The sequence below is a fragment of the Urocitellus parryii genome, chromosome 7 (assembly GCF_045843805.1).
Source record: "Urocitellus parryii isolate mUroPar1 chromosome 7, mUroPar1.hap1, whole genome shotgun sequence".
Lineage (NCBI taxonomy): Eukaryota > Metazoa > Chordata > Mammalia > Rodentia > Sciuridae > Urocitellus > Urocitellus parryii.
The window spans coordinates 135463307-135485732 of record NC_135537.1 but is presented as its reverse complement, the minus strand read 5'-3'; positions in this window follow the sequence as shown (position 1 = coordinate 135485732).

Sequence of the window (22426 nt, the reverse complement as noted above, 5' to 3'; positions counted from 1 at the left end):
CCAAGAGTTTATAAATGGGATGGCATCCAATTAGAAAAGCTTCTGCACTACAAAGGAATCAAGAGAGAAGCAAGAACCTATAGAGGGGAAGAAATATTTGCCAACTACATATAGGGGACTAATATCCAATTTATATAAAGAGCTCAAACAATTTAACACCAAAATACAGATAATCCAATCAATAAATTGGCAAATGAACTAAACAGACGCTTGTCAAAAGAAGAAACACAAATGTCAAGCAAATATATGAAACACTATTTTTAGTAATCAGAGCATTGCAGATCAAAACTACATTGAGATTTCATCTCATTCCAGTTAGAATGGCAATCATCAAGAATACAAATAATATAAATGCTGGTGGGGATGTGAAAAAAAATGATCACTTATACACTGTTAGTAGGATTGTACATTAACTAGTACAACCATCATGGAAATGAGCAGTGGTCTGACCCAGCTATACCACTCCTTGGTACTTATCCTAAAAAATTAAAGTCAGCATACTGCAGCAATATATGCATAGCCCTGTGTATAGCAGCACAATTCACAACAAGTTATGGAACCAGCTCAGATGCTTGCCAAAAGATGAATGGATAAAGAAATTGTGAGAATATATATATACACACACAAACACACACACTGGAGTTCTACCCAGCAACAAGGAAGTAGATGGACAGGAGAACAATTCCTAGGTTTTTGATCCTTATGCTAAGGGAATAAGGCAGACTCAGAAAGACCAGGTTTGCATATATTCTCTCATATGTGGAAGTTAGAGAGAAAAAGTGGGAAAAATGAAAGCAGAAGGGAGAACAGTACCATAGAGGATGGGGATTGGAGGAGGGAAAGAGGGAAAGGGGAAGCACAGGGGAATGAAGTATAATTATAATTCCTTAATACATATATTTTTAAAAATTAAGAAACAGAATCCACAAGCATGCTACTTTATAGAACACACAAAATTAATAGAAAAATGTATGCAAATTAAAAGATTGGTAGGGTCTGGGGATGTGGCTCAAGCGGTAGCGCGCTCGCCTGGCATGCGTGCGGCCCGGGTTCGATCCTCAGCACCACATACCAACAAAGATGTTGTGTCCGCCGAGAACTAAAAAAAAAAAAATAATAATAATAAAAATTCTCTCTCTCTCTCTCTCTCTCTTAAAAAAATAAATAAAAGGTTGGCAAATATACAAACAAACAAAAATATAAGAAATCTGGAAGTGGCATAATTTCACAAGAGTAAAATTTTAAGCATTGTCTACTTACTAAGATAATGGGGGGTGATTTCATATTCAAAAATGCCCAAATAAAGTGAAGTTACATGCTTCTAGAATTTTAAAAGGATTGTAATTCAATTTTGGATGTACGAAGAAAATTGTTTTAAAATACAGCATTATTTGTACATGGATTTTGTTTGAGAAAATGTCTTAATGAAAACGGAGAGCTGAAGTGATTGATCAATTACACTTGTTCCATCCTCTTTTTTTTTTTTTTGACTTTGCCTATACATCAGAATTTGTCACCTTGAGATCACAACATTTCTGTGGCTGTCCAAAGACATGCACTGCGCTGTAGAAACTTTGTCAACAGATGTGCATGTCCCCAGCTGTGTAGGAAATTGTACTCTGCCTTCCCAATCAGCTGTCATGCTATAAAGAAGTGTTTCCTGTGGTGCTCCTGTGTGATGCTTTTAATGTTTCTGAGCTTTATTAGTGGATAAGTTTGCTGTTCAAAGTGGTCTCCAGGCATAGGCCTGAGTTTGTCTCATGTGATTGGAAACAAGGAAACTGTGTGCAGCTTGTGGACCTAGTGTGAGCTAGCTCAGCCTCCCTCAGGTGTGGTGCTGAGCTCAACAAGTTCAGCGCTAACTGACTCAGTGAAGTCATGGTGCTCTGTCATCATGAGTGTATCAAATGTGTAAGTCCTTAAAGGGAAACACAGGAAACAGATGGAGGTGTCGTGATCAGAGGCAGCCAGGCACTTAAGCCTGTGTTTGCCTTGGGGTGATGACTCTTCATTAACTAATTCAGTGTGCTCAATGACTGTATTGAACATAAACACAACATATAACAAGAACCAACCATACATCATAAAAGTGGATCTGTTTCAAACATGATGTGCAAAAATATGTTGTGATAAGGTGTAAAAACTTGTCACAAGATTCTTGTAAGCAGTACTCCTACAGTACTTTTTAAAGTATATGAAGTCACCTGACAATTCTGTCTCCTGTTGTTTTACAGGAAAATCTGGAAAGCATGGGAAATGATCCAGCTGGATGTGGAACCGAGGATACTCACTGTAGATCCTTGATCCCCCTTTACTCCAGATGCCCACAGAGGGAAAGCAGCAAACACAACCCTCACAAAAGAAGCTGGGTGACTCCCAGGTGAGGTCTCTGATCTACAGGTAGTGATGGCCTCCATCATAGAGCACCTTAAGGGGAATTCATCCTGTCCCTGCTGGGTGAGGAGTTAGCCTAGGCTGAGAGTGACCCTAATGTCTTTGGGGAGCACTCCTTGGACTCTGGGTCTGGTCCAGCTCTCTGACACAGCTTTCTGGCCCCTATGTGTCCTGCCTTGTGAGAAAAATGGTCTTCTGAGCAACTTTTCCCCTCCCAGGAGCTCCCATCTCACTTAGTCACACTTAAAATAATAACCTTAAGAATTATTTCTAGGAGATAAAATGACTTGATTTTCCAAATGCTTTTCTTTAGATAAGATTTTTTGCTAATTTTCTCTATCTGAGCAACAGTCACACTTGAAACCACCAGCTCAGTTTCCTTCACCTTCTCTAGGGTGAAGTGAGTGTGAGATGAACTGATACTCAAGCACAAGTGATGTTGGAATGCCTGCAGCAGATTGTCTTGTGACACTTGCAGGATTTCTCACCCTGGATTCTGCTTCAAGGAAAGGGCTATGTTTGTTTGGCTAAACTTTTTTAAAAAATTAATTTTCCTCTCCATTCTTTAAAAATAACCCAAACAGTTAGTTATCACATTTGCAATATGGAATTTTTTTTCCTTCAGATTGAGATTTCATCTCATTCCAGTCAGAATGCCAGTCATCAAGAATACAAATAATAGAAAGGAAGGAAGTTGGAAAAAACATGGCGGCAGGAAAGGAGGGAGCCACCCTGTGCCCCGTGCCACCACATCCTCAGATCTCACCTAGTCGGAATACTACATCTCTAAGAGGACCCCTATCTATCTGCTCTCTGCAGAAATCACCAGAGCTGTGACCCCATGCAGGGCTCCGGGCCTCAGCATTCGAGTAAGAAGCCTGGCATTAGAGCAGGACCCAAAACCTGAAGTTCCAGTCCAGGCAAAACTGGGTGAGCACCTTAGGAGAATCACCTATCAACACATCTGCAGATCGCCAAGACTTCACTACACTCCCACACAAGTCACTCAGCTGCTACCTACCCATAGCACAATACTATGGCCTGGCTCTCCCCATCTCACCAGGTTCCCTCACCTCACCGGACACCCTGGCACTGAAAGCAGGCCGCGGCCATCTTGACTCAACATTCTCACCATTTGGCTGGGGGCAGTGCCCAGATTGGATCTCCAGGGGTCAGGTACCATTTCCAACAGCCCCCCTTCCCCAGCGGTGGTAAGCCAACATAGTAGTTGCCCAACACAGGTGTGCAGTGCAACCAGAGAGCTGCCACCGGAGCCCCAGGGTGAGAGTTTCCTCAATTGGGAACTGCTGGGGGAGAGGGAGAGACCAGGAACTGGGAAATCTCCAAGCAAGAGAGGGAGATAGTACCAGGTGCTCACATCATACAATCGAGCTGTTCCAAAAAGAGACCCAAGAGGTGCAATCTTTCTGCAGAGACTGGTGGGTGCTACTCCCCACATCCAGAAGCCTGCACCAAGAATAGTCTTCCCACTCTGGTTACCTCCACCATCCAAAGGGCAGAGACACCAGCTTACAACAGACAACGCCACCTACTGGATGAGAAGAGAAGCAAGAAAGATACGGATCTCTAAAGCCATACAGAACCCTGGCTTCTTTGGTTTTTGGTTGGTTGGTTGGTTGGTTGGTTGGTTGGTTGGTTGGTTTTTTCTCTTCAAACTCTCTATCCTCAGGCCCTCACATCCCCAAAATATGTGAAACCAAGAACTTTGTATGAAATATGACTTTGAAGACTAAGTCATCTGAATAATATAATATAAAGGTGTTGAATATGCCCCTTTTTTCTTTTTCTTTTTATTCTTTCATTTTTCTTTCCTCCTCCAAATTTTACTGTTTTAACATCTGTATTTTGTAAATACATATGGGTGTTTGTTTTATGTACTCCACTGTCATCCCATGTGTAAGGCATGAAGTAACATGTGGGGCATGTTGCATTAGAAAAGAGGAAACCTAACTTGCAGGCTGCTACCCACTCCCTGGTCCTGGGGCTGCACATGGCTAGGATGGTGCCTGGCGATCAGCCAGAAGGCATTACCATGGGTTGTGACGAAAAATCAGACCACCTCTAGGATAGGCTCAGAACCTTTCTGCCCACGTGGACAGCTCGTGTCACCCATTACTATCTATAGGATGGGTGTACACGTGAACTCTCCCCACCCTGCTGACCTTTATCCTGATTGGCTCCTGTACATTATATTAGCTGTGTGTGTTTTCTCAATAAACTGAGATCCTGCTTTGACTGGTCTCCCTGACTTGTCTGTCCTCTGGTGAGGGAGTGCTGGGTGCGGGTGGTCAGTCAGCCCTCTCCTTTCTTGGCTTTTCCTGTCGGGGTGTGCTCTCCCCATCTCTCCTGCAGGTTGGGAGGGAACTAGGGCTAAAAACCCTGACATCATGTACTTGCGTACCCTAATTTACTTCCTATCTATTCTCTTGCTACTAATCCTCTTTACTAGGTTTCTCCTTCATACTTCCTCTGATATATTAACTCTATATCCTCACATCCTACCTCCTCAGCATATTGTCCTAAGCCCCACCCCCAGTTTATTGTCCACTGTCAGAAACTGTAAACCTTTTTACAAAACTACTGATTATATTTAGATAATAATTGAATCCAACATTTCCGGACATTGAGACTAAACCGTAAATGTCTTAATAATAACAAATTGTTCCTAGGTGGTATATTTTTGATATTCAGATCTGTTAACATTGTTCTTCCCCACAAAGGAGAAGTCTTGGAACCCTACAAGAGCACTACAAACCTATAGGGTAAAAATACTAACAATCTAGACCCACAGAACTGGAAAGGAAGACACCCAAGCAACATGAGGAGACAAGGGAATAAGGTGCCCCAAACAAATGAAGACACCACATCATTAGAATCATTGTCAGCCACAGCAGGGGGAATGACAGAGAAGGAGTTCAGGATGTACATGGTTAAAATGTTCTGTGAACTCAATGAAGATATAAGAGAGCAAACACAGGCAGTGAAAGATCACTTCGACAAGGAGCTACATAAAAAGTCCAAGAAGCAAAAGATCACCTCAACAGGGAAATAGAGGTTCTAAAAATAAATTAAAAAAAAAAACAGAAATACTTGAAATGAAAAAATAATAAACCAAATTAAAAGCTCAAACAAAAGCATCACCAACAGAGATGGCCACTTGGAAGATAGGACATCAGACAATGAAAACAAAATATATGGACCACACAGTGATTATGGTAAGAAACCACAACCAGAACATTCAAGAAATATGGGATAACATAAAGAGACCAAATTGGGATAAAATGTGGGATAACATAAAAAGAGTTATGGGGATAGAGGAAGGCATGGAGATCCAAACTAAAGGAATGAACAATTTTTTCAATGAAAGAATATCATAAAAATTTCCAAACATGAAGAATGAATTGGAAATCCAAATTCAAGTAGCCTACAGGATGCCAAGTGTACAAAATCACAACAGATCCACACCAAGGCACATGATAATGAAAATGCCCAACAGACAGAATAAGGAGAGAATTTTAAAAGCCACAAGATAAAGGAATCAGATTGCATAAAGGGGAAAACCAATTAGGATAATGGCAGATTTTTCAACACAGACCCTGAAACCTAGAAGATCCTGGAACAACATATATCAAGCTCTGAAAGAAAATGTGTGCCAACCAAGAATCTTGTATCCAGCAAAATTAAGCTTTATATTTGAAGATGAAATAAAATCCTTCCATGATAAACAAAAGTGAAAATAATTTATAGCTAGAAAACCAACACTACAAAACATCCTTGGCAAAATATTCCATGAAGAGGAAACAAAAAACAACAATGAAAATCAGCACAGGGAGGTAGTACCCTAAAGGAAAAATGAATCAAAGAAAAAAATCAAGTCAAGTTAAATAACAAAAATAAACAAATATGGCTGGGAATACAAATCATGTCTCAATAATAACCCTGAATGTTAATGGCTTAAACTCACCAATCAAAAGACATAGACTAGCAGATTGGATTTTTAAAAAAGACCCAACAATATGCTGCCTCCAGGAGACTCATCTGATAGAAAAAGACATACACAGACTGAAGGTGAAAGGTTGAGACAAATCATACCACTCACATGGACTTTGGAAGCAAGCAGGGGTTTCCATCCTTGTATCAAATAATAATAGACTTCAAGCCAAAGTTAGTCAAAAGGGATAAAGGTGGACATTACATACTGCTCAAGGGAACCATATACCAACAAGCCATAACAATCATAAATATATATGCCCCAAACAGTGGTGCGAGGTCTGTCTACAGATGGTTGTCTTGGCTTGGGCTGGAGGAGCTCTTGCAGTGCTTGTGCATACCATCTACCCCATGCACTTCCTTATCTGTGGCTCCAGGGAGATTGACCATTATTCTGTGAGATGCTCGCCATTCTGAGAATGTCTTGTGAAAATAATGTACTACCATCAGTTTCCAAGATGGTGGAATTTGTGTCAACCATTGTGTTTCTGCTGGTCTTATTTCCTCTCATTCTGGCCTTCTACACCGTCATCTTCTTCACTGTCCTCAGGATAAACTCTCTAAAGGGTAGGAACAAAGCCTGGACACTTGCTCCTCCCGCCATCTACATGACACCCAGCTCTGCCCACATACCAGAGCAAGCCCAGATAGGAACTGTGGTGGGCACCATAGTGACCCCTACGCTTGACATCCTCATCTACAACCTCATGAAAAAGAGGAGGTGGGGGCTCTGAGGAAGTGCCTGGGGAGGGGCTGTGGCTGTCAAAGCTCCCTGCCTCTCCAGTGCTGCTCTAGGAATGTTCTATCCTCAACTTTCAGAGGAGCCACAGTCAACTCACATTCTGAGGAAAGTCCTTTCCAGGATTCATGTGGACATTTGTCTGTTGCTCTCAGTTCCATGTGTTGGCTTTGTTGAGCACAACCTTGATGACAGCTACCAACCAGCTCTGGGGAAATTACGTGGATTCTGGTGGTGACGTCTGCACAGGGGCAAATGCTCTTGGCTCCTCTTCAGCTTTAATGTATTGGGTCACCAAGGAAGAACTGGCGTGCTAGTCTAGATCCAGTGCCTCGATGGTGCTTCTAATTTAAACTGTCCTATCCATGTCCACTATCACCTGTCACTCCCCGAGCTCCTGCCTCAATCTCCCTGCCTAAAACCCAAAGGTCTCTTGATCCATGACACCTCCTGATAGAATCCTCCCTTTCCACAACTCTTGTGTGTTACTATACGTTTTTTTCATAGTTGGTTACAAATTACATATGCAATTGTATTCTTTTTCCTTCTGAACTAAAAAAAAAAAAATAAGCAGCCATATGTAAAAAGAAATCTGAGTGAATTCAGGAAATTCTTTCAGAAATAGAACTTAGAGTTTTACTTTTTATCTACTAGATTTTACCATTTTTCATTTTAATTGGTATATTAATGTATATTTCATTAATTAGAGAGCTTAACTTTATAATTTTGCAATCATCTTCAGTGAGACATCTGAGGCTCAAGGTAAACTTTGATATGATAATGTGCTCCTGCACCAGCTCCCAGCCCAAGGAGTGGGACTGAGCTTCCTTGTGGGTATTCTAGGTGCTAAAGGGGGAGCCAGACAGTGGAAGTTAGAGGGGAGGGGGAGATAATGTGAGCACAGAGCAAGTGGGGGATAGGGGGAAAGGAACTGCAGGCTGCTGTGGAGGAGGCTCCCAGTCAGGGTTCTGACTTGAGGGTGAAGGTAGGAGGAGCTCCTGGCTCCACCCTGCTGGTAAGACTGGGGAGGGCACCACTTTCATATGGTGACAGCACCTTTTCTGCCCTGAGTCTGGCAGGATGCTCGACACACCTGAAGTCATGGATCGTTTGCCTCCAGTCTGTAAGAGAGCCATGATTGCCTCAGTTTCTAAATGGCAAAGGATGCTCAGGGGTTTTATGTGACTTTGCCAGTGGTACCTAAGCAACAAGGGGCAGGGCATGTACCAGAACCCAGGCCCATCTGCTCCTGGGCCTATACGTTGTCTGCTACTAGCAGTACCCTCCAGGGGAGGACACAGACAGTAGCTGTTCAAGGAGGGACTGGGACCTGTCCTGTTGCCTGTGAGGATGTTCTGCCTGGGTGTTCCAGTAAGATGACAGGTGCTGTCTACCAAGCAGTTGTCCCTGAGGGAGCACCATGAGTTAGTGGGCTCATTCAGAGACTTGGACATACCTAGATTTAAGTCAAATCTAGGAGCATATAGAAGCCTCTTTCTACAGAGCAGGGTAAAGCACAAGGCCAAGGTTGTCAAGATGAAAACCAAAGCCTAGACCAAGTCCAGGGTTGAGTTGAGCCAGGTCAAGACAAAACCAAATACCAAGATAAAGACCAGGACAACCTTGTCCTAGACACACCTGAGCCGTGCTCAGCTGACAGCTGTGTCAGGCAGCAGGACCAGGTGTGCTGAGGCAGGGACAGGCGTGGTGGTGCTGGGTACTTGCTCCCTCCACAGGCAGGTCTGGATCATCCTGGACCCTGATGCTGGCTCTTGGCACATCAGTGTGTGGATCTTCAATATATATATATATATTTGTTGATGTGTGGTACCTGGTAGGGAACCCAGGGGCACTCTGCAGAATTTTTTTCTTTTTAATTTCAACACAGGATCTCACAAAGTCATCCAGGAAGGCCTCAAACATGTGATCCTCCTGCCTCAGCCTCCTGGTAACTGGCATTAAGGCGTGGCCACTGCACCAGGCTCTATGGATGTTTTGACCTAGTGACCACACTCAATGGAAGACTTGTGCACACTGCAGGGTGAATTCCCACATCTTTTCTGGAGTGACCTTTTGGCAGATTCTGGGAGTCTCCTGAGTTTCTAGAGGAAAGTCAAGGATGGGGTAATTCTAATCTTTGGCAGGGAATGCGGCTGCAGAATATGCCCCTCTCTAGGGCTGATATGATGGGCCCAGTTTATGAATGAAAGGGACAGATTGACGGGGACCTTAACTAGAAAAATCTGACTCACATGGTTTGAGGAATGACACAGACCTGAAAAGTGCATCTTTCTGCCCCTACAGGGAAGAATAGGTTGTAGGGAAAGGTAAATAAAAACATATGCCATCCCCCAAATACAAAGGCAGTGTTGGCACTTTGGAAAATCCAGACTACAGATGTCCACTGCCATCTGCCACAATGGCCTAGCTCAGCCCTGCTGAGAGGAAAGAAGGCGAAGGCCTCATCCAGCCCTAGTCAGAGGTGGAGTGGAGGCATCTGCTAAGTTCCTTCCAGGTCAGCTTCAGCAGCAGAATGTGTAAGGCCTCCATCTCCCTGCTCACAGACCGCAGAGATGCCCGCCTGGCGCCAGGGCTGAGGTCTCCTGTGTGTCTCCATGCAGGCCACCGCTTCCTCCTGCTCTCACCTTCTCCACCTTCCCCAAGGTTTCCACAGTGACGTGTGCTGTTTTGTAACACAATAAAGTAGAATTTAATAGCAGGTAGAATGTTTTCCCAAAGACCCTGAGTGTGAGTTAGCAGCCAGGGTCACCTGGTCACGGTTGTGATGCATCATTGACCCCATAGCTGGGGCCTCCAGGAACCTGCCCCTGATCTCAGACAGTCTCCCAGCAAGAACTGCAGGATCCACACTTTTGAGGGGAGAGGATGAGGCAGAGGAGATGTGGGATCCCTTAGCTCTACCATTGGAGGAAGGGTCTGGATTTGGGGACCACACTTGGGTGCATGTACCCCAAGGCTAAATGAGGAGAGGTTCAGGGCTCAGATAGCAAAGTTCTCCATGCATGCAGCATCAGGAGGGTGGGGAATAAGGTAGATCTGAGCACCTGTTTTGAGCCCCTCATCCTCACAGATGTCCACAGTGACCTTCATGGTGGGCAGCCCCAGAGCTCTGGAGAGAAGAGGAGGCCCATAAGGTGAAAGGGGATCCTGGTAACTTGGACATGACAGTGACTGCATCCAGGGAACCTGGAATCTGGGGCTGGGCAGATGCTGACCAGGGCCCCTTCTCCACTGCAAGCCCTCATGGTACTGCTTCTGATGGACCCCAAGCAAGTTTTTCATGACTCCAGGTAAAAGCTTAGCCTGGGAACCACTCTTTTTAAGCCTGTTTTGTTGCTCAAATTTGGCTCAGAAAGGGTCTTTTGACACTCACTCTTAACAGTCTGTCACTTCTCCTCTGATGAGGGGCCAGAAAAGACCAAAGGACAGGACAAGTCTGTTCCAGCGACATGGGCCCAGACTACTTGATGGACAATCAGAAAACTTTATTCCGAGACAGGGGAATTGTCAGAATGAAGTTGGGCAGGTGCCAACCCTACCCAAAGCAGGCATTGCCAAGGCTTCAGAGCAGGTTTCCCAAGTTTTCCACTAGGTGGAAGCAGTGAGCATCTTTGCAGGTTGGCTCTTTTCACTCACAAGCTCAGGGTGCCCTTGAGGGGATCTCAATAAAGGGCCAGAAGACAGGGAGCCCCGTATCCCTCAAGACTGCAGGATGGACAAGATGGAGAGACTGAGACAAGGCCCAATAAAAGTCAGAAAATTTCAAAGAAATTCCATATTGCCCTTTTCCCTGCCATTTCCTACCAACATCCCAGCTCACTGCAGTCAATCCCATGCCCAGGATGGAAGCTTTGGCCAGATCAAAGCCCTGGCCCAGGAAGGAATGTAGGGCTGGAGGGAACTGGTCATGTCCCTAGCAGGGTCCCCTGGGCCTACACAACTGCATCTCCCAGCTTTGTTCCTGTGGATGGCAGTGCTTCTGTAGGACAGAAGAGGAAAATCAGATTCTCCCTCTGTCTCCTGGCTTCCTTCCTGCAGATGGAAGGACAGGCAGAGGCAGATCAGCTTCATGCTCCATTTTGGCCAAATTGTGATTCAATTCATTTTTCTGTTTTATATTGTCTTCTCTGACACTAGTGAACACCCCAATCATTCAAAAGGGACTCCAGATTCTTGGGTCCAGAAGTACAATAGTTCCTCCCCAGTGCCTGCTCCCCTTCTAGGGCTCCCAAGGGTCCATAGTCTACAGACCCTGGGCCCCTCACTGAGGTGCTGTCCATGTCCCCTGCACAGCAGGTGTGGCTATGTGCAGCCTGGGCCTGCGATGTCCCAGCTTCCAGGGTCTCCTTAGTCCCCTCCTGAACTCCCCACCTTTCATCCCTTCTCCCCCTGTACCAGGCCCCCAAAGCATGTCCCCCTAAAAACATGGATTCCCCACTTGCCCAGACCACCCCAAGCAGCTCTTGGGCTTTGGGGCAGGTCACTGAGGCACAGTTAGAGTTGGAGAGAGAGTCCAGAGAGGAGGGCTTCTGAGCCTACCCTGGAGGCCCATCCCATGGTTAATATTCCCCTCTCCAGTTCTGCATTCCAGGGGGAGGCATGAACATTGGAGAAATGTGAAGGACACCAGGCAAAGTCCTTGGGAGGAAAGTCCCTGGAATCTGGACCAGCAGAAGGAAAGGCCACTTGGGTGATGGGTGGAGGGAGCCCACAGCTCTAGAGCATGGGGATACTGAGTTGTGTGGTGTGGCTTCTGTCCTATGGGTGCCCAGGGGTGTCCTTGGCTGACAGGTAGCATGAGAGTTCAGCCCTGATCTCTCAGTGTATCACCAGAGGCAGCTGGGATGGGAGGGGCTCAGCAGGGCCCAGAAGGGTGAGCCCCAGAGGCGCATGAGCCCCTCTCTAGGACCCAAGGCACCCATGGCCACACCACATGGCCCCGGAACCTGATGTGCAGCTGCAGGACACAGAGACACACATGCACAGACCTTTCCAAACATTGATCATATAGTGAGCCAAAAAAAGCTTTAATAAGGTTCAAAGAATGGTGTAGGTGTGTAGTATAATGTTTATGTATGTGGTGTATGTGCAGTGTGTGTGTGTGGTGTGCATGTCGTGTGTGTGCTGTGTTTGTGTGTGGATAGTTGGGAGCTGTGCATGTCGTGTGTTGTTTGTGAAGCACAGTTTGGACAGGATGGTGTGCTTGAGTGGGTGTGTGTGACACGTGTATTGGGTTGTGTGATGTGTAAGGAGGTGTGTGTTTGCCTGATGTGTGTCTCTGTGTTTTGTCCATCAATTCCAGGGAGATTATGCCTTTGGAGAGCCAGAACCTCAGGATCAAGGTGAATGGAGCTGGTGCCACCCATCCTGCTGATGAATGGCAATTATGGTGATGGCCATGATCCTGTGTCCACAGGACATCATGTGGCAGACAAGAAATGCCCCTGAAACTGACATATAAGGCAAGGCCCAAGTGGCCATCACAGAATTCCAGGCAGTTGGTTGGTGGGGCCAGTGCCCAGCAAGATTGTGGCTTCCAGTGGCCTCATGGAGGACTTTGCCAATATCCTCTTGGTTCTTGTCTCCTAAATTTTGAAGAATAAGATCAACAGACAATCATAAAAGGGAAGAGTAAAAGGATCAGGATTTACTTAAGGGAGAAGGGACAGATCCCGCTATGTGGGAGGAGGCCTGATAGCAGAAAAACCCATTTTGTTGTGCCAACTTAGGAGTTTATACATGGTTCTGGGTAGAGCATGGAGCAAAAGCTATGTTAAACACTCAGAATCAAAGCCACTGTCTTCCTTTCCATCCAGGTTCACTCCCACATGTCCTCCTATAACTTCCATCTGGGTTCACCCCCACCTTCTGGTTTTCCACCTCTGGGATAAAGGAGTTGGCTGGAATGTTCCATAGGACAGTCCAGCCCACAGGGGAGCCTCAAGTCTTTTACATTTGAATTAGGCCTTGATGGTATTCATTAATGTCTACCCTTAGCCTCCAGGTGTGCTTCCTGTGACTGAAGAAGACTAATAGCCATATTCTTACACAGTGTTGCCACTGTTCATTTGCTTGCTTAGAACTCTTTAAAGGAAAAGAAGACTTATCCATATGGGTTCTTTCCATTGTTCTTACCTGTACCCTCCTTTCACATCCTTCAGAGGAGTTCCAGGATGTAATCTACATGATTGGCTAATTTTAGAATTAGGGTGGGCAAAAGGAAAGGGCTGTGATTGGATCCAATAAGGGCTGAATACCAAACTGAAAAAGAGCCACTAGACTTTTTATTTCTCACACTCAGGGCATCTTCCTGTGGATCACCCTGCCTCATCCTCCTGGGGCTGGGGCCAGAGGCTGCCCAGAGCCCTGTTACAGAAGACTTAAAGGGTCTTTCAATGTGGACTCCCACAGTGACCCTGGGGAGATGGAAGGTAGAGCTCTAACCAAGAGGAAGCTGCCAGGTAGGGCCACAGGGTGTGTCCCTGGGGCTGGGTGACAGCCCTCTGGAGCTATGGGGGCTGACAATGGCTCACAGGGTAGGGATAGCTAGGTTTTTCCTGCTCTCTGTTGATTGGTTAATTTGAACAATTTGGGTGGACAAAGGGGCATAGGACTGCCCCTAGTTGTCCTGTACTGGGCCCTGGGCCTATTAGGGAGGAGCTTCATGTTAACAGGAGGAGGAAAGTGGTTGGGGACTGAACTTAACTGCTGCTCAAGGAGGACACTGGCCACTCCAGCTGGAATCTCAATATTAGACCGAGACAATGCATAAACAGTAATAAAAACCCAGCTCTGTCTCCCTATTCAGGCCAGGGTGCTGAGTGCATGGTGAGGGGCGGGCAGCTGACATTCAAATGCACCTGCAGCCAGTGAGGCAAGAGTCTGAGCTGGAAAGGCTCCAGGTTCCCTCAGTCACAGTGTCTCCAACCCATGTTCAGTCTCCCTGCAGTGCCTGCCTTGCAGCTGCATTGGGCCTTCAGGTTGGTGAGCCCCTTGTTGGAAATACCCTGTGCTGCAAGAAATCAGGCACTGCTCAAGTTACTCAGCAAGGCAGACATTGCTTCTGCAGAAGGATGTGCTCTGGAACAGTTCAGTGAGAAAGCACCCTGGGGTGAGCAGGCTTCCTCTTTTTATCCCTAAGGCAGCACTGCCCCCTGCTCTGATAAGAAGCCCTCAGGGCCTACCATCTATGTGATTGGCTCACTTTAAAACTGTGGAAAAAAGGAAGGGCTGTAGTTAAAATGGTTGCAACTGGCTCTTACACCAGGCTAGCTAAATACTCAATTCTGAAAATGGGCCTCAGGACTTTGTGTTTCCCCCACCTTCATACTCATCCTCCCTGCCTGTCAACCCCTGCACAGTCTCACTGTCCCTTTGAAGGGTAGTGCGACTTAGTGAGACTGGCCCACTGGCTGGGTGATTGTCCTCGCAGACATTGCCCCCCACTTTCCAAGTTTCTGAACTTCTGCTTGAGCAAAGGTGACCCCCTTTGGGACAGTTACTGGGGTCACTCCCTCCCAATGTTACCATAGAAATCACCAGCGCCTCCTGGCGGGGACAGTTCCTGTTCCTCTGGCTGGTGCAGGCATGGCGGCTGGCAAACTCAAACCCCATTTACCATCCACATTGGCCCTGGATGAGGCCGGTTCCTGGATGGAAATGGGCTGGCCGGGTGTGCCACAGGCTTGGAGAGCGTCCACCTTACAGGGGTGTCCAACCTTTGAGTCGCATCCCCAGCCTTTTTTATTTTGAGAGAGGGTCTCGATTGGTTGCACAGGCTGGCCAGAACTTGAGATCTTTCTGCCTCAGCCTCCCTGGTGGCTGGGATCAGAAGCGTGGCCAGGAGGAAGAGGCTCAAGAGCAGAGGCATTCCCTCAAGCTAGCGCCCTGCTGGTCAGGGTCCGAAGCCTGGGGCAGGGAGCTGCAAGCCGCCCTGTCTTCATCCCTTGTGGGTGGCGCCGGACCTTTTGCACCCAGTCTCATTATGAAGCCTGAGCGGGCGCCAGAAAGCCCTCTGCCCAGAGGGGAGCAGGGAGGTGGGTCGCCATGTGCCCACTGCCTAGCGACCTCTAAAGGTTCCGAAGGAAAACTCGCGCGCGCCCCCAACAGTGGAGAAGGAAACCTCGCAGGCCAGAGGACAGAGGGTTCAGGAAGGAAACCTCCTGGGCCAGGTGGGCGACGCCAAGGCAAGTTATGGGTTTATCTTTACTACTATTTATTTATTTATTATTAAGTTGAAATGGAAAATAAGAGAATTTTAAGAGAACATCCTGTTTTTTATTTTAAAAATATAATTTTTATTTTTTTCTAATTAGTTATGAATCACAGTAGAATGTACTTTGATGTATCATACATAAATGGAGTCTGATTTCACATTCTTCTGTTTGCACATGATGTAGAATCCCACAGATATTATAGTCATGTGTGTACATAGGGTAATAATGTTGATTAATTCTATTGTCCTTCTTACCCCAGATTCCCACCCCCTCATCATTATTGACAAACCCTTGAGCTATGAGTTAGGACAAGATGCTGAGGATCCTTTAAAAAGCCATCAGTCGCTGAGTGGCACTGGCCTGTAATCCCTGCACCTTGGATGGCTGAGGAGGAAGATCACAAGTTTTAGAGTAGCCTGGGCAACTTCAAGACCCTGTCTTAAAATAAAATAAAAATAGGTCTGTAACCCAGCAGTCAGTGCCCCTGGGTTCAAGCCTCAGAACTAAAACTAAATTGATTAAATAAATTAAATAAAAATAAATAAAGGGGAAAAATCTTCTGGAGCTGAGTTGGTGGCAGTGCTGCCAGAACAAAGAGGATATTGAGCCCCACAAGTGGCTGTAGGACCCCTGTGGGCCCAGGACACTTGAGATAGGAAGCCCAGGCCTCTGGGCAGGCCCAGCTTCATCAGAACCTGGGGTTACCCTAGGCTGGAGGCCAGAGGCTGCCTGGACCTGTGTTTCAGGTTCTGGGCTGAAAGCAGCAGCCCCTGGGATGCACAGTCGGGGGCTGTGTCCAGTCCCTGCCTGCTGGCAGAAGTGCCAGACCAGTTACACCAAAGTGTGGTCTTGTTCTAGGGGTGCTCCTGGGGTGCCAGGAGGAAGAAGGAGAGAATGGGATTGGGGGTGAGGAATCCCTGGGGTGACAGGCTCTTTCATGGCTGCTTGTCAGGAAGCAATCCCCAGGGAGCCAGATGTGACAGGCACAGAATAGCAGAGCTGGCCCACAGGACTAGTTAGAGCCCTGGAGAGGGATGACATGTGGACAGCCTCAGGAATCTGGAGACATAAAAGAATAAGTTGCTCTAAACAAGGTTCCCAGGTGTAATGCTAGGGCAGTCCCTGGGTCAGTGGCCAGAGCCTGCCTGCCCCCCACTTGAGATGTGATGCTTGCTCCAACACACCCCTGCTGTTGAGGTCCCCATCGCCATCATCATGAGGCCTTCCCAAGAACTGAGCTGAGGCAGGTGCCATGGTTTTCCACCTTCAAAACTGAGCTAATTGGCCTCCTCTTTTCATAAAGTTAGCTGCACTGGGCATTTTGTGCAGTGATCCAAGTCTGACTAACACGCAGCCGACATTCATGCTCAGTTCCGCAGGCTCATAGTCCAAGGTCATGGCACTGGAAGACTTGGTGTCTGGAGAGGGCCACTTTCTGGTTGGCAGACATCACCTCTGGCTGTGCTCTCACATGGCAGAAGCTGTGCTCCTTGGGCCTCTTTCAGGAGAGCACTAATGCCACCCATAGAGCCTCTGCCCCCCTGACCGAATCCTCTCTCCAGTGCTCCACAAATTTCAACATTCAATTGGGGGAGGAGGTCAGCAAGCATTAAGGCCATGTAGTTCCTCCCAAAGTACACATCCTTCTCGAACATGTAGAATTCATTTGTTCTCTTCCAGTAGCCCCAAACACCAATTTAGGATGAACAGGTTTTCAGGAAATGGCTGGGGACTGAGGGAAAAAAAATCTTTCTTGGGAATTTTCTAACTTTAAATGGGCACCATTACAGTCCACCCCCTCCCCATTCCCATCTGTTCCTCAGTCTTGAGGGCTCTGGAGTGCCGTCATCTGACTGGCCATGTGCTGCTGGGCTGCAGTGGGAACCCTATCAAGGCACCTGGGGCAGAGCAGATGTTCCTTCCTGAACACAGAGCACTGTCACCAACCGCAGAGCAGGAGGCAAGAAGGAGCCCAGGCGCAGAGGTGCCCAGGAAGCCCAGTGACTGTGCCTGGTGCAGGATGCCTCAGGACTCTGGGCTGACACCAGTGACTCCATTTTGACTCTGACAATTTCCTCCTCTTGAGGGGCTTTCTCTGAAGACTTTGCTGATCTTCCACCAGGTGGTTTGGTCCCTCAATGCCGAGGTGGATTTGCCTCATCCTTGGTCTGATGTGGTCCCACATCAGAGGGGAAGTCAGTGTGGAAAGGCCCTTTGGGTCTAACTTGGGTGACAGAGTTAGAAGGAGTGGTTCTTAGGCTGAACCTACCTGGAACCCATCATCAAGTTACGTTATAGGAGCTGTCCATGGTCGTGTAAGGCGATGCAGACGCTATTACTCAGAGTTTTGTCCCTGTGACAAAACACCAGAGAAATCAACTTACAAGAGGAAGGGTTATTTTGGCTCATGGTTCCAGAATTTCAGACCATGGTCACTGGCTCTATTGACTCTGGGCCCCAGGTAGAGCATCATGACGGGAATCTCCTGGCAGAGGAAAGCTGCTGGCTTCTTGGGGGCTGGGAAGGAGAGGGAGAGGGAGGGCCTGGGGATGAGATCACCCTTCCTCTCCCTACGCCCCTCGTCCTTCCTCCCCACCTTCCAGTATTCTCCTCCAAGATGACCCAGTAAAGGACTGATCCATCAGCGAGGTCAGAGTTGTCTTGATCTGATCACTTCTCCCAAGCCCCACTCTGAACACTGCTGCCCTGAGGACCAAGACTTCAACACAGGACTTTGAGGGGACAGTTCAGTTGCAAACACTCTAATGCCTACCATGTGCACACTCCAGATGGACCAGTGCCATGTGCAGGTGCAAATGCTGGTCACTCACCAGCAACAGCAACAGCACACAACAGATTTGGGTATGAAAAGGTCAAGATTTTTGTTTTTTGTTGGTCCTGCAGATTGAGCTGCATCCCCAACCCTTTTCATTTTTATTTTGAGACAGTGACTCACTAAGTTGCTGAGGCTGTCCTCAAATTCACAATCCTCCTGCCTGAGCCTCCCGAGTTGCTGGGATCACAGGCGTGTGCCACCTGGCCTAACTTAAGATTTTTGTTTTTGAATCCTGCAAGACTTTCCTGAAACACCAAATGGATTTTAAAAAGTACATTTTAAAGAATCTAATGTAAGCAAAGGAATGATAGAAATAGAGCAGCAGCTGACATTTTGCAGTGAAGTCCCTGCCGTCCCTACCATGGCTGCTGGCATTGGGCCACATAGTAAAGGGTTCTCAACAGGCAGAAAGGGCCAGAGCTGCTGCCTCTATTAGAATAGCCTTCATTAGCCCACCTACCAGAAAACAAAAGATGTTTCCCTCAAACTGACTGCTACCTAAAATAGAAGGTGGCTATTTTAAAGCTTCAGTATTGGGTGAGTTGCTATTTTAAAGCTTAACTATTGACTTCCAGATATTTTATGGATGACAAAAATGATCCTTAAATATCTTAAAACTTCATTGCTCAAAGTCCACTGAAGTATGCCTCCGTACGAGATTGCTTTCTAATTAAAGTTTTTTTTTCTAGACACTTAATTGTTCCTCTAGAATAGTCATTCTCAAACTTATTAGAAGATCAGATAATCCTTGATGACGTCAGTGTTTTTCTATACCAGGAATCTGTGAACCACACGGAAGAGACCCAAATGCAGTGCCTTTCAACAGACTTCAAGAAGCCAAGTACTTGATTCATACTTAGCAGAGGATGGCTTAGTATTTTAACTCACGTATAAATAATTTGGATGTTTTACTCCTATCACATATATTTATAAACACCCTATTTATCCTCACCAAACTTATTATTATTATTATTATTTGGTTGGGTATTGAACTCAGGGACACTCAACCACTGAGCCACGTCCCCAGCCCTATTTTGTATTTTATTTATAGACAGGGTCTCACTGTGTTCCTTATCACCTTGCTAAGTTTCTGAAGCTGACTTTGAACTCACAGTCCTCCCTCAGCCTCCCGAACCGCTTGGATTATAGGCATGTGCCATAGTGACTGGCCACCAAATTTATTTTTAAGTTATTTCTTGATTACCTTCTCATGAAATTTTGAGATGCCAGAGAAGCATTGTTAATACTTTAACCTAAAACCCTAAAAACTGCTGTAGTGATACTGAATGGCAGGAAACCCCCGGCCCCAAACAAAAACAAAACAAAACAAACGTGTTTCAGTTTTGAAGTCGACTTTATTGTCTCCGACAAATCTAAATTAACCCCTTTGTCAGAGATCTTGCTAGGTTAAGATTTTAGCCATGAGACAAAGCACCATGTATGTAAGTACCAAGTCTATACACAGGGAGTTAGATCTGAGTCATGCTGTGATCTGCTGAAACAAGCTGAGGTCACGTGGGCGTATGATTTAACTTTAGGATACTATGTGCAAGTCTTTATCAAAGTCTTCCATGCCCAAACAGTCTGAGAGTTAATTTATTTTCCTTCCTTCCTTCCTTCCTTCCTTCCTTCCTTCCTTCCTTCCTTCCTTCCTTTTCAGAGAGGCAATTTATTTAGGAAAGCAGATTCACATTCACGGGTTCAGGCTGGTTAATTTGAGGACTGGTGGACAGTCCCCTAAGTAACCTTGAAAAAGTGGAGCTTACCAGCAAAGAAGCAGAAAGGGCCCTAGAGCCAAAAGCTTCCTTTGAAACAAAACAGATGTATAATTTAAGTGTGCAAAACCAAAGGGTGAATTTACACTAAAACCCCCCAAACCCATAAGCACAAAAAGACAAGAGCGAGGCAGCCGTGGACATCCTAGTGAAGTTGCTCTGGGACTTCCAGGAAGTCTGCTCAGGTGGGTTCTGATTCAGTGCTGCGGTTTCTGGCAGAGGCTGGTCTGGTGGTTGAGCTGTGGTCCCTGCAGCCAAACCATGGTCCCTGTCCATCCCAATGGGGCCCAGACACCTCAGGGCTCCTTTAAAACCACAGCCCCCTGGGGAAGTCTGTGGCGGGGGTGAAAGTTGGTAATAAGGACATGCCCCAGCTCTGTAGCCCTGGGGACAATGGGGCTGGCCTGTGGGGGAGAGACAGGCAATGCCTGGTCACAAGTGCCCCTGGCTGAGGAGCTTGAGGACTATGAGAGATCCCGGGCCTGTGGTGGGACTTTCTTCCCACCCTTCAATGAGCACCACACAGGAGCCTGTGGGACTCCTGTCGGGGTCAGAAGACCCAGTGCAGCATGGCAGTCTGCATGTGCCTGGGGAGGGCTGGAGAACGGGAGAAGAGAAAGGGGACACCCAGGCGTCCCGGGGCTGAGCACAGAGGAAACAAGGTTTAGAGCCCAGGCGTGGGGTCCCTATTTAGAAAGCAGCAGGCAGAGATGCCCCTGGCACCAGCAGGAACTAGATGGGAAACTGGGGCTCTCACACTCCACAGTTACACTGTGTCCCCAAACCCCTGATGCCCAGGACAGCACCCCCAATGGAATCATTCAATTCAAGGAACAAAAATCAGAAACTGAATTTGGCCAGGGCTCTTCAGGTCTCTGACTTGAACCAGTGGGGGCAGAGGTCATTAGGTCCAATGAAACATTAGACCAGAGGACAGTCAGTCTTGAGGGCACTGACACCTCTCCAATGAGCTGTGCCTGCCCCTCCGCCACCCATTATGACATCAATAACATCCTGGATACAGAGGAGAGAGGGTGGGCAGAGCTCCAACAGACTACCTGGAGACACTTCTCAGGCCACCATGGGAGAGGACACAGTGAGGCACAGGACACAGGATCCTGTTTCCATGAACAGAGAAGAACCCATGAAACCTACAAATCAGCGCTAATGTCACATCAGAACAGGAGACATCTGAAAACAGTGAGCAATAAGATTTAAACAACACGGTGACACAGGACCTTTGTCCAGCTGAACTGAAACTATACAGGGACCTGTAGATGACTGACCCAGGCACAGGAATACTCAGTCCCGAAGGGACATTAGTGATAAACCCTCTTGCCAAGCAGTGCTCAGTATCCTTGAAACAAATGCGGGATGCTTCAATATCACAAGTGCTGCTTCCTCTTGTCCGAGCCTAGCCCAGGTAAGAGAGACTTGGAGCTCAGGTATACTCTACGAAAGATACAAGTAACTCTGAGCCCTGTGAGTAAGCAAGCTTCACCCAACTGCTCTCATTCTGCAGGTATCTCAAAGGTAAGGACCCTTGCCCAGCAGTGCTAGGCTCAGGCTTCCCTAGTTCATGGGAGTGAACTCCTCTCCCTATTAAAGTGCTGGACCTCCCTTGCAGGATGTGGGAGAGCGCCCCTCGCCCGCCAGGGCCCAGTCTCCTCTGAGCCCTAATGCCACTTGGTGCCTGGGGGGCTGAACTGTGTGGGTGGGGCCTTTCCCTCCAGGCCTGGGACACCCTCTTTGTCCTGAGGGCTGAAGGGTCCCTGTGGACGAGGCCACCTGGGAAACTCAGAGCCAAGTGGAGAGCTCCTCCTGGCAAACACCTGGCTTGGCCTTTGGTGCGGCCCTGCAGGCAGGCTTGTGCAGAAAACCTGCGACCCCAAGACCACTGTCAGGGGATGTCAACTGCAAGGGCACCCAAGACCCGGATCCATCCAGCCTGACACACCATTTTCTGGCCTTTTGGCGCAAGGGGCTGCGCTCCTGTGCATGAGCGCAAGGTGCCCGGGACCAGTGGATGCGGGGGCCAATCTCCAAGGCCTGTGGGGATCTCCTGGGATGCGCCACCGGGCGCTCTCTAGGCCTCAGGGAAGAACCCTGTGGGACCCTGGGATCCAGAGCAACGCCCACCTGGGCAGGATGGTGTGTGTGTGTGTGGGGGGGAGATTTGGCAGAGGACATCTCCCCACCGTCATGGAGGACCCTGCTGAGCCCCCTGAGAGGGCACCACTGTCCCACCCTGGCCCAGGTAAGGGAGACTTGGGGCTGAGGGATCCTCCGCCAAAGGTGCCCCGGGATTCTGAGCCCTGTGGGGGAGCGCCCCTCTCCCGCAGGCGCTCATTCTCCAGGGTGCCTGGGGGGGAGCACCCTCAGCCCCCCAGCGCTCAGGCTGCTTGATAGGTCCGGGTAGCTGCGGGTGTGTTTG